The 11,282-nt window shown below is 42.4% G+C and overlaps 1 pseudogene; it reads right to left on the bottom strand.

The window, feature by feature from the left end:
* LOC123490231 overlaps positions 1-10,513 on the bottom strand; it is a 14,397-nt pseudogene extending 3,884 nt beyond the window's left edge.
* Positions 10,514-11,282: the final 769 nt, after the last annotated feature.

Below are 11,282 nucleotides of genomic sequence, written 5' to 3'. Positions count from 1 at the left end.
GCTCGTAGAGCTGTAACTCACCTGTTTGGCGAAGGCTGCGATGTCATCGTTGAAGGAGTCTGAGGAGCATACATCACTGTGATTGGTCAGGCCTTGGAGGTGGGGCGGGACTGAGAAGGATGTGACATCCCGTGGGGAGCAGGTGGCCAGCTCACACTTCTCAAACACCAGGGCCAGCAATGGAAACAGGGGATGACTGTGCACACAGAACACACACAGTGTTAACACAGGCACACATTTACATTTTAGTCATTTAGCAGACGCTCTTATCCAGAGCGACTTACAGTTAGTGAGTGCATACATTATTATTTTTTATTTTTTTCATACTGGCCCCCGTGGGAATCGAACCCACAACCCTGCCACGTTGCAAACGCCATGCTCTACCAACTGAGCTACACCCCTGCCGGCAATTCCTCCCCTACCCTGGACGACGCTGGGCCAATTGTGCGCCGCCCCATGGGTCTCCCGGTCGCGGCTGGCTACGACAGAGCCTGGATTCGAACCTGGATCTCTAGTGGCACACACACATACACACACACTTCCTCTCTCTCTCTCCTCACACACATGCATGTACACAATACACACACACATCCCAGCAAATGCATATAGGCACAGAGCACCCTGATAGTAAATATACATGCATACTGTTAGAATGAAAAATAGATCTAACAAACACACACACACACACACACACACAAACTGCAGTGAAATAGTTATTTTCTCACCCATAGATCTGGTCCCTGTGGTGTTTGAGGGAATCTGGGACAGTGTGGCCATAGTGAGGGGGGGGCAGTGACCTCATGGCCTCTCCATACCCCCCATGGGCATGCCCTCTGACCCTGAGTAGTGCACCACAGTCTTCATACTGAGGAACAGGGGGAGAGACATAACATATTCAACATGTGTGTTGGGGTGTATTTCAATCATCTGCATTTTGTTGTGGAGAGAAGTGGAGAAAGTTTGTGTGTGTGTGTGTGTGTGTGTGTGTGTGTGTGTGTGTGTGTGTGTGTGTGTGTGTGTGTGTGTGTGTGTGTGTGTGTAAGAGCAAGAATGAGAGAGAGAGAAATTAGGAGATGAGGCCCCCTGTGAATATGGAAGCAGATCACTTCGAAGCTGTAGCTAATTTTCTCTTCTCCTTCATAAACACTGACTAGAGGCTCCTTGCTGAGCAGTTTTTCAGAGGGAACATCCACACTGGGACTATTGACATGAGATAAACAAACACGCACAGATTCATACATAAATATGAGCCTATGCTCTCTATCTCTCACACACTCTGTCTGTCTCTCTCTCAACATTACAGAGCTGATGTGTGTTAAACTGTAGCTGACTTCAGTCTCCAAGGCTTTTCTTCTGTCAGCAAAAACCAGCGGTTTTCTCCTGGATTAAAGTATGGCCAATCATAGTCCCATATGGCTGCGTGATCACAGCGTGCACCTGCTCTGCGGTTTTGTCGGGACACCTTTTGTTTTATGGATACTCGCTATTAACACAATCACCACTATCAGGTTCCGCGCCTTTCGTTACACGAGCTCCGGATTACAGTGCGACTGTAGCCGCTGTCCGTCAACGGATCAAAGCACCGAAATCAAGATGACGGATTCTTCAAATTTTCCTAAAAGGCATGAGGCTGAGAGAGGGGATTCAAACGTGAAAAACACTTACAATGTTAATACGATTATAATTTACTGCAATCCTCATCATTATCAGGATAGTTCAAAGAGAGAGCTTAGTTTGCTATACGAATATATAGGCATAAACTATATCATTTAATTTTCTCAGCAATTAAGTTCAACATATTTTTTACTACATAGGCTATTACATATATTAGAAATATTCATGCTAACAATTAACCACAGACCAGTGGATGGATATATATCAGCATGCGCATCCTTCATATTTTGTTCTTGCAGTTGTTTTACTCAATAAACCAGTTTGAATAAACTATAAACATACTTGTTTGAACTTGCAATGTGCAATATATTCAATAAATACAAATCACTTCCCACCAGATTGCCTGTTGGCAAAAACAAAGTTTGCAAACATTCGCCTATAGCCTGTATTTCCAAAGCCATTCAACAGTTTCATTATTCTCACGGAGAAAATATGTTTTTCTCCAACATCAGACAAATGCAATGTATTTCATTCGAGTAGCTTATGTTAAAATAAAAAGCACCAATGGGAACATACATTTAAATTGGTATCCTACGTTGTCCCAACAACCTGCTTATTCCAATCTAAAGTGATAGAGTTTTTTGTGACAATAGTTTTTCATTTAGCATACATGTAGGCCTAATACACGTAGGTAGACTATGCAAAAATAGAATACTCTACAGGTTTCCCTAACGGATGCATTTTCTTTCCGTTTAAGGTAGTCTAATAGCCATATGCTCGAATGACAGGCTAATGCCACCAATTGTAAACAGTGGGATATACTGTATACTTTACAGTGCATGGGACAACATATTTAATTGATCAAATTCACTTCCCTTTGGTGCATATAACCGGAATTAGGCTAATTATGGATAATTGACTGATACACTTTCTTGACCTTGTTTCCGTGAACTAAAGTCTGAATTGTAATCAAATTGGCCAAAGAAAGTACCTGTTTTGTTGAATTTTAATTAGCGTAAATTACAACATTCTTAACAGGATTACACTAATATAACGAAAATCAAATGTAAAATGTAAATGAAAAGCGACTGCGTAATTGTCATCTGTAGGCCTAATTACAGTAAACCGAAAAATCTTATCCGGAAAAGTTACTTTGATTTGCACGACCCGAAGCCGTTGACAGTCAGGCTATATGACATATCAAAATGTCTTAATGTCCTCACTCAGCTGTAAGCCGAACGTGTTATTAAAACACAGATAACAAATAGATAACAATTTCATCTGACCTGTAACCTTTTTTTATTTTAATGAAACATCAAGACAGATACAGAAAAGAGCAACAGTTCACTGCATGGGAGTTTGACAAGTTACTCAAAAAATGTGGTAGCCTATGTCTGCAGCCTTAGATATTCAGCAGGTGTGTGTGTGTTATGTGTGTGTGATACAATGTCATGATTAGTCTACTATGGTAATTTTCTTTAGGAATGGAAAAGAGTGGCACATAGCAACGGGATCCGCGAGCCGCGGACTCACTGTAGCAAAAGAGTTGACCTACTTAGCGACTTGGTCTGCCGCTCCCTGTCTCTCTTTTTACTCGACCTACTCACTTCACCTCATACTGTATATGGACATATAATGTCTTTCCATTTTCACAATGGAATCGAATATTAATTCCTGCAGGAAACACACATTCTCAGTTTTAAATAGCCTATATTTCAAATATTACACTATACATATTGAAACCCAGATAAACGTTTATGGCTATAAAGGGATAGTTTTTACACCCTATATAAGAGCTATATATTTATAGTCCTAAAGCCCTTGTAAAACAATGAGAAAAGTATCATTCTGACATTATATCAACACGACCCTAATGATTTAGGTCAGGTCAGTTTATTTAGGAATATTCAGAGCATGCACAATTATGTCAATAAGGTTATTCCTTCTGATAGCTTGATGTGAACTCCTTGACATGTTGCTGCTGCCTTCATTTGCCCTGTATAGCTGGGAGCTGTGGCCTACGCGAGGGAGGACAGGGAGGGAGGCTAGACAGGCAGCGAGAGGCGCTACGTCAAAACGTAAGGACCGAGCAAAGAGGCAAAATGCTACAATAACCAAACTAGCAAGATTATTATCTGGAGAGAAGGATACGCACTACCGTGATACTACAAATGATGAGTGAGTGTAAAGGATGCAGTAGAATTGAGTAAACAGCCATCCTACCCTCTTATCCATGCGACACGGAAGCCAATCCTACTCCGGGAAGGATGAGACCAGACCCGCTGTCCAGCGCAGGCGTTCTGCCTCCTGTATCCAGATTATCTGATGAAAAGAATGCGTTCTTTAATAAACGGATAGAGGTGAAATTATAACAGTTGCAGCATCAAACGCTTAAGTCTCATCATTATTTAGAACGGAGTTGGTAAAAAAAAAGAATAGCTAAACCAGAGTGTAGACCATAATTAGGTTACAGCAATAGCCTAGGCTAATATGGGCTACAATAGGCTACATATAATTCCGAAGTAAATTGAATCGTTACTTTTGATGCAATCAAGCAGCTTTATGATCCAAACTTAGATGTGCACGACCATAAAAGCGATGTGTATTCAATAGCTATCACTAATAAGAATATATCAACCATTAGGCTATGTTACATGCAGGCATCAAATATTACAGAAATCCAATACACTATTTTAGAAAAATATCATTCCATAAAATATCCCACCGAAACCTACATTTGACGTGTAGGCTATAGTCACTCTCAGGCATGGGCTGCGGTTTCGAGAGCGCTCTGGTAGGTCCGCACGTTATGTTTTTGGGTCCGGCTCGCAGGCGAGATGCTTGGTGAGGAGAAATAGCGTCCTTTTTGGTCGTTCTCGCTGTCCATGGACTGTCGCGACAGGCTGGAAAATGTCACAGCGACTTGAGTGATGTTGCTTTAAACATTGAGCGAGGCAGAGACGATGTGGGGAGAGATGGTGGTTGGGAGTTGTTTGGGGGTCAAAACACGACGGGGTCTCTCACCCCACCTTCTTATCACACACACTCGCGCATTACAAACGCAGGATCCCCACGTTTTATTCCAATGGCACGCTCTACACAGACATAGCATGCATTAGCACAGTTTATTCGCTACCTTTCACTGTTGCTGAACCATGACAAGATAATGTCTGATAACGCAAAGATTTGAGGTCGAACACAGCATTTTCTTCATATTATCTCGTGGTCTTTATATTCCATAATCTGCAGGATAGTGCGCGCATTTATTAATGGGAACCATACAACCGTTATTGGTACTGGAAATAATGTTAGTATTGTTTCCAACACTTGCCTCAAGCATCTGGGGTATCCCAACTCTCGGTAACAGCGTTTGTTGTTTTTAGTAGCATGTCAAATTAAGTAAAATTCACAGAAAATGCTGATGATTATTTCTGATAGGCTATTAAAAAAAAAAAATTGAGTCATTTAGCAGACGCTCTTATCCAGAGCGACTTACAGTTAGTGAGTGCATACATTTTTCATACTGGCCCCCGTGGGCCTATATACCATGTTGGTTATTGGCCGCACAAATCAGAATTTCTGTATAGCCACGTTCATTCAACAACCCTGGAACAACCCACCACAGTGCATTTTTGGTAACATATACAGTAAGTAATTATAGAATAGGCTATTAAATGTCTCATACATTGGTTCTACGCAATATGTCCTATAGTTTTTACGCATGATAACATTTTTTAAGGATGGCAAATCAGGTCATAAATAATTTTCAATAGGGTAGGCCTATGACAATACATTTATTGGCTGATAATGACTATAGTAGCATTTTTTAGTTTTTGTTGACTTAATGTAATAGACCTGTCTTCTCCATTAAACTGCCCAAATGTCCCACTTTGCTTGGAACAGCAGGCCATTTTATTGTTCTGAAGATGTGTGAAAACCAGGCTACCTTTCTCTAAAGAGTTTTTTCTAATTCTAACTGAGGGAAAACTTTCACAGCTCCGTGGACCTCGTCTTGTGTTGTAAATTACTCTTAAGTAACATAATAATTATTCAAAACGGTTCTCTTTCACCTCTCACGCGGCGAGGGACCAATAGGCGGCCTGAACTTCAATCGGCAGCGCGGTTGCGGCCACTGGGCCAGGGCAAGGCTTCACCGCGGGCGGCGTGGGGCATGATTTGGGGTGCAGCCAGCGAGCGCCGTAACATCAACCAACCTGCGGCCTTTTAACACCGCGGGAGGTTAATTCCCATGACGATGATCATAGCCTTTAGACCCCTCTAACATCGAATCCATAGCATCAATGAAAAATGTGAACGGACAGGAAATTACACTAAGTATATGGCTTAATAGGATATTTCTAATTGATTAACAGGGATACATCCATTTCCAGTCCTATTCTGATTGTTTTATGTTTGTCATCATGGGTTAAAATAATTTCTACATTTAAGAGGCTACATTTTACAAACATAAATATAATCAATGCATGTATGGTGTGTGTTTCAATATTGTGTTAAGGGCTTCATGAAGAGATTATTTGTGCATAGTAGCCTACTGCAGCAAATTCGGGGGTAGCCTGGGACTTTTATCCTATGACCTTATCTTTGTCAGTCCAACATCCAAGCTATTATTGTGCAAGATCCAAACATCTTGATGAGGTTGCTGGTGTTGTAGGGATGCAACACTAGACTATCCCCTTCCTTCGGAAGCACACCCCTTGTGCTTCAATGAAGTCCATGTCATCCTGACACCAATACAGTGACTTTATAGGTAAAGCCTCAGAACTTAAATGGGGAATCTGCAGTTGAAACAACAACAAAGCGGACACCCTGCCACTGATTTGGCCAATAGCTGAGAAATGGGGCTGAAGAAATGTAGCCACTCTTAAATTCATAGACAGAGTTATGGATGCAAGGACTGACCATCCATGAGATCTAAATGATAGTTTTAGCGATGTTTTGAGGCAATACAGTGTTTGTTTACAATTACATTGTTTACAAACAATGGAGTAAAACATATATAGATATTTGGGGTTCTGTTGGGGTGCAACAGTTGAACTCAGGCCATGAGGCATGTATAAGATATATTCTTCAAGAATCAATGGGTAGCCTATATATCATTAATTTAAAAGTCAAAAAATGGACGTAGCAATTGCAGATTGCCCCTTTATACACTCAACCTAGCATCTCTTAAAACTTGTTAGCACTGGCAGTTTGAAGTGACTCAAATCAATTTTTTTTGCATATCTGATTCAAATCGGTTATTCTTCCTGTAGTCTGAACAGCCAAAAAGCACATGGAATCGGATATTTCAATACCTTCGTCGGTAGTTTCAAATCAGATACAAATCTGATTCCTGGCCATTCGTCTTGTGTCTGATCAGTCAAATCTGATTTATTTGCCCTCAAGTGGTTTCTAGACCGTTAATTGGCTAATTTTGTTGCTTGCTATCTACTCTGTTGACACGTTGACAAGAACATGTGGTAGCTAACTAGCTTGTTAATTGTTTACAAACAAATTAGTTAATGTGCTAGAAAGCTAAACAGCTACCTAGCTAGCTAGTTGACTGCTGTGACTAGCCAAACAGGACTCATTTTGAAAGTTGGATCATCTTATCCTTTGAGGCTTTAAAAAGTGTTCTTACACTATGATTTTGAACATGCAAAGCAACTGGGAAACGTCCATAATAGGCATTGTTGTCACCTTAGCTTGCTACATAACTTCTGAGTGATAAGACACATGAGCACCACCACCAATCAGCCTACACCACTGCTCATACAACCATCATTACTATGACAACCAGCGTAGACATGTCAGCAAATGACTGCTGGCTGAACACACAAATCCGATTTGATCACTTGTAACTTGCTGTTTGGACACTCAGTATTCCAAAACGGATTTGAAAAACAAAACTGATTTGAGCATTAAGGCCTGCAGTGTGAACAAGGCTTAAGTTCAACCCACCTATGCAATTAAGGCAAGAGGTCAGAATCTTTTGACAAGGATGCTGGTGTACTAAGGACGTCACACTATATACGATATTTTCAGTGTATGGAGAGGATGTTAGAAGGAGTAGTTCTGAGTAGCCTATATGGCAAGGCTGCTGCAGTTGTTTGTCAGGCCCTGTCAGGGTTGGAGCGGCTGCTACTGTGCAATTGCGTGTGTGGGGGTCAATGTCAAGGTGCTCGTGATTCAAAGCCAGGCCTTACTGCAGGCATTGCCCAAGGATAAAGAGCAGAGAGAGGCTGAACAGGAAACAACAACAGGAGATTATGAAAAAGGTGGACGTGTTTAACTATAGAGTAAACAAACAAATATTTCACCAACTGGGGACATTTTGTTGGTCCCCACAAGGTGAAATACTATTTCTAGGGGGTTTAGGATTAACGTTAGAATTAGTGTTAGGGTTAGAATTAGGGTTAGGGTTAGGGTTATGCGCTAGGGTTAGTTTTAGGGTTACGGTTAGAAGCTAGGGTTAGGTTTAGGGTTACGGTTAAGGTTAGGTTTTTGGGTTAAGGTTAGGGTAAGGGTTAGGGTTAGGGGTTAGGGAAAATAGGATTTTGAATGGGACTGAATTGTGTCCCCACAAGGTCAGTTATACAAGACTGTGTGTGTGTGTGTGTGTGTTTATGTGTTTGTGTGTGTGAGTGTGCGCTTGGGTGTGTATGTGTACCTGTTTGCATGTCCATGTGCATCTGTTTGTCTATTTGTGTGTTTTCTGGAGAGAACTAAGTCATTTGAGAATTGTTTCTTAACCAAATATCAACATGTTCTGCCAGACTGATTAGAATTAGCCCATACATTACATTGATCAAATTGCTTTTTAGGGACATCGTACCCCTACTGGACCTGTACATCAGCCAGCCCATTGGGAGATCTCCTGGTCTACTGTGGTGTATTCACTAGGAACCAAACGGAAGCAAACGGGACGAAACAGGGTGGGACTAACCTGAACTTGTCCAATAAGAAACTCTTATTTTCATTGCAAAACCTTTTCCGTTACAAAACATTTTCGCTAAAGTCTACTGTGATGTGCACTAATGAATACACTCCTGCTGTATCCAGAGGCAGAAACACTCAGCATCTCCTCATTATCAACACTAGGCCTATCTCTAGCTGGACTCTCTCCCTCTACATCCAAGGCAATACGAAACTTCAGCGGTCCATATGGTCATGATTTATACTGCGTAGCCTTCACTTTGAGTGTTTATATAGATATTATCATTGCTTCTAGATCATGTCGATAGCACAGGTACATGTATATACATTAGGAAATATCAGCTGTATAATGAGCTTGTTGTTAGTGAACATGACAACATAGACCAGGGATGTGCAACTGGCGGCGGCCCCCGTTTTGTAGGCCCGCAGATTTAGAAGAAATGACTGTTGAGAGTTAGAATAGTAGAATACACAAGGTGCAATATCGAAATTTGGTTGTGCATCAGCAGTTTTAAGTAAGTTAGTCTAGCCAGCTATCTAAACTTTTAGTAATCATGGTTGAATTACCGACCGGGGAGGCCCCTATTGATTTTGTTAGTCCCTCTTACTCAGATATCATATCAAAAACGGCAAACATTTCTCTCCACCCTATGGCAAAATGCAGCAAACTTGCTTTAAAACTGCAACATTTTCTCTTCTTCCCATTGCAAAATGTGTAGAATTGCAGCAAACTTGCTTTAAAACTGTTACATTTTCTCAACTTCCCATGGCAAAATGTGTGGAAATGAACTCTAAAACTTCAACATTTTGTCTGCTGTCAAGAGTGGTGCCGCTAAAATATTTGCTTAGGGAACCCAAAACACTAGGGCCGACTCTGACTGCATGTGTGGGTCTGGATGTGGATATGCAGACCCGCGAGCCACTGGGGCCCCTCATGATGAGATCAGATTATTTTTGGGGCCCCCAGCCCCATCAAAGTTGCTCATCTTTGACATAGATTGTGTCTCGTCCATCATGTTAACGGTAAAACGGTGGGCCGTTGACATAGTTGCCTGTGGAAGAGGAGGGAGCCCCTGGGATAAACACTACCGGTTGCCCTTGGTTTGGTAACCTTGGCCACCCAGGCTAGTTGACACGGTTGACTCCGCCATAAAGGGAATATGGTTGCCTTGACCCTGGGGTACCCACAGTCCAGAGGGAACATCAGAGTGGGGTGACCCGGCAGTCAAGGAGCGGCACTCTCCAAAGGGGAGAAGGGGGTAAGAGGTGGGAGAGAGAGGGGTAAAAGCACGGAGAGGAGGGGCAGAGTGCTTTTTTATGAGCGTGTGCCTCTCCAGTTTCTGGGTCGTCTGGCCGCATGGACATAAATTCTCTTTCTCTTTCTCTTTCTCTTTCTCTTTCTCTCCCTCTCTCCCTCTCTCCCTCTCTCTCTCTCTCTCTCTCTCTCTCTCTCTCTCTCTCTCTCTCTCTCTCTCTCTCTCTCTCTCTCTCTCTCTCTCTCTCTCTCTATTTCTCTCTCTCTCTCTCTCTCTCTCTCTCTCTCTCTCTCTCTCTCTCTCTCTCTCTCTCTCTCTCTCTCTCTCTCTCTCTCTTTCTCTCTCTCCTCTCTCTCTCTCTCTCTCTCTCTCTCTCTCTCTCTCTCTCTCTCTCTCTCTCTCTCTCTCTCTCTCTCTCTCTCTCTCTCTCTCTCTTTCTTTCTCTCGCTCTCTCTCTCCCTTTCGCTCTCTCTCCATCTCATCCTACCAGCCCATTTTCATCACCATGTTCTTACAGTACAGTATTGTCTGTGAACTTATTCTCTCTCAGCCTGTCTGCATTTCTGTCTCCACCTGCTTTGACACTGTACTTCATTCACTACACTTAACCCCTCTCTCTCCCACTCAAGCCCTACACTCCTCCTCTCCATCCCTCCATCATTTCATGTTTACCTTCCTTTGGAGAAGTCATCACTGCCTTTCGCCATTCTTTCATTTTCTCCCCCTGTTTCTCTCCCGCTCCCTCTCTCCTCCACTCTCCTTATAGATGGAGATTAAGTCTGGGCTGGAGCCCCATCCATTTCCCTGACTGTTGTTATTAAGGAGATGGATGGAGGCTTGCAGTGCCAGCTCGACGCAGCAGCAATTACAGCAGGTCCAGTGATAGATGGAGGGAGAGCGAGAGGGAGCGAGGGAGGAGATGGAGAAAGGGAGATAGAGAGAGGGGCATCTATCACGCCCTTTAATCTACCTGTCACTGCTCTGGGAAGGCTGGGAAGGAGGCTGGGCCTGGGGTGAGGAGGGTGGAGGGGGAGTGAGGATGGAAGAGATGAGGACTGGCTAATACAGTGCCTTGACTATTGGTTAAAGGTTTCATATCCTTCTTTTGCTCTGTCCTTCCCCCAAACAATTACATGAAAAGATGCCCTCCAGTACTATAGTAATTAAATGTCCTCATTAACTAATTGATTGTCTTGAGGTTATTGAATTTCGTATTGAATTCTGTGTGTTTGTGTGCCAGTGTGTGTCTGGCTGCTTAACAGTGTTGCATGAGATACTGTATGCTGTTATGTTGTTATGTGGATGTGTGCTGTTGATGGGTCATAACTTCCTTTATTTACAGGTCAGGAGACGAAGCCTCTAGAATGTAATTTGTTTGGTTTGAAGGGAAACATTTTTGCATTGAGATAATTTAATGCACCTTGTTAGTACTCTGCATCTACATGTTTCAAATACAGAGTACACACGTGCAAACAC

The sequence above is a fragment of the Coregonus clupeaformis genome, unplaced genomic scaffold, assembly GCF_020615455.1.
Source record: "Coregonus clupeaformis isolate EN_2021a unplaced genomic scaffold, ASM2061545v1 scaf3549, whole genome shotgun sequence".
Taxonomy (NCBI): Eukaryota; Metazoa; Chordata; class Actinopteri; order Salmoniformes; family Salmonidae; genus Coregonus; species Coregonus clupeaformis.
The sequence above is the reverse complement of the archived record's forward strand: the minus strand, read 5'-3'. Positions and strand labels throughout refer to the sequence as shown.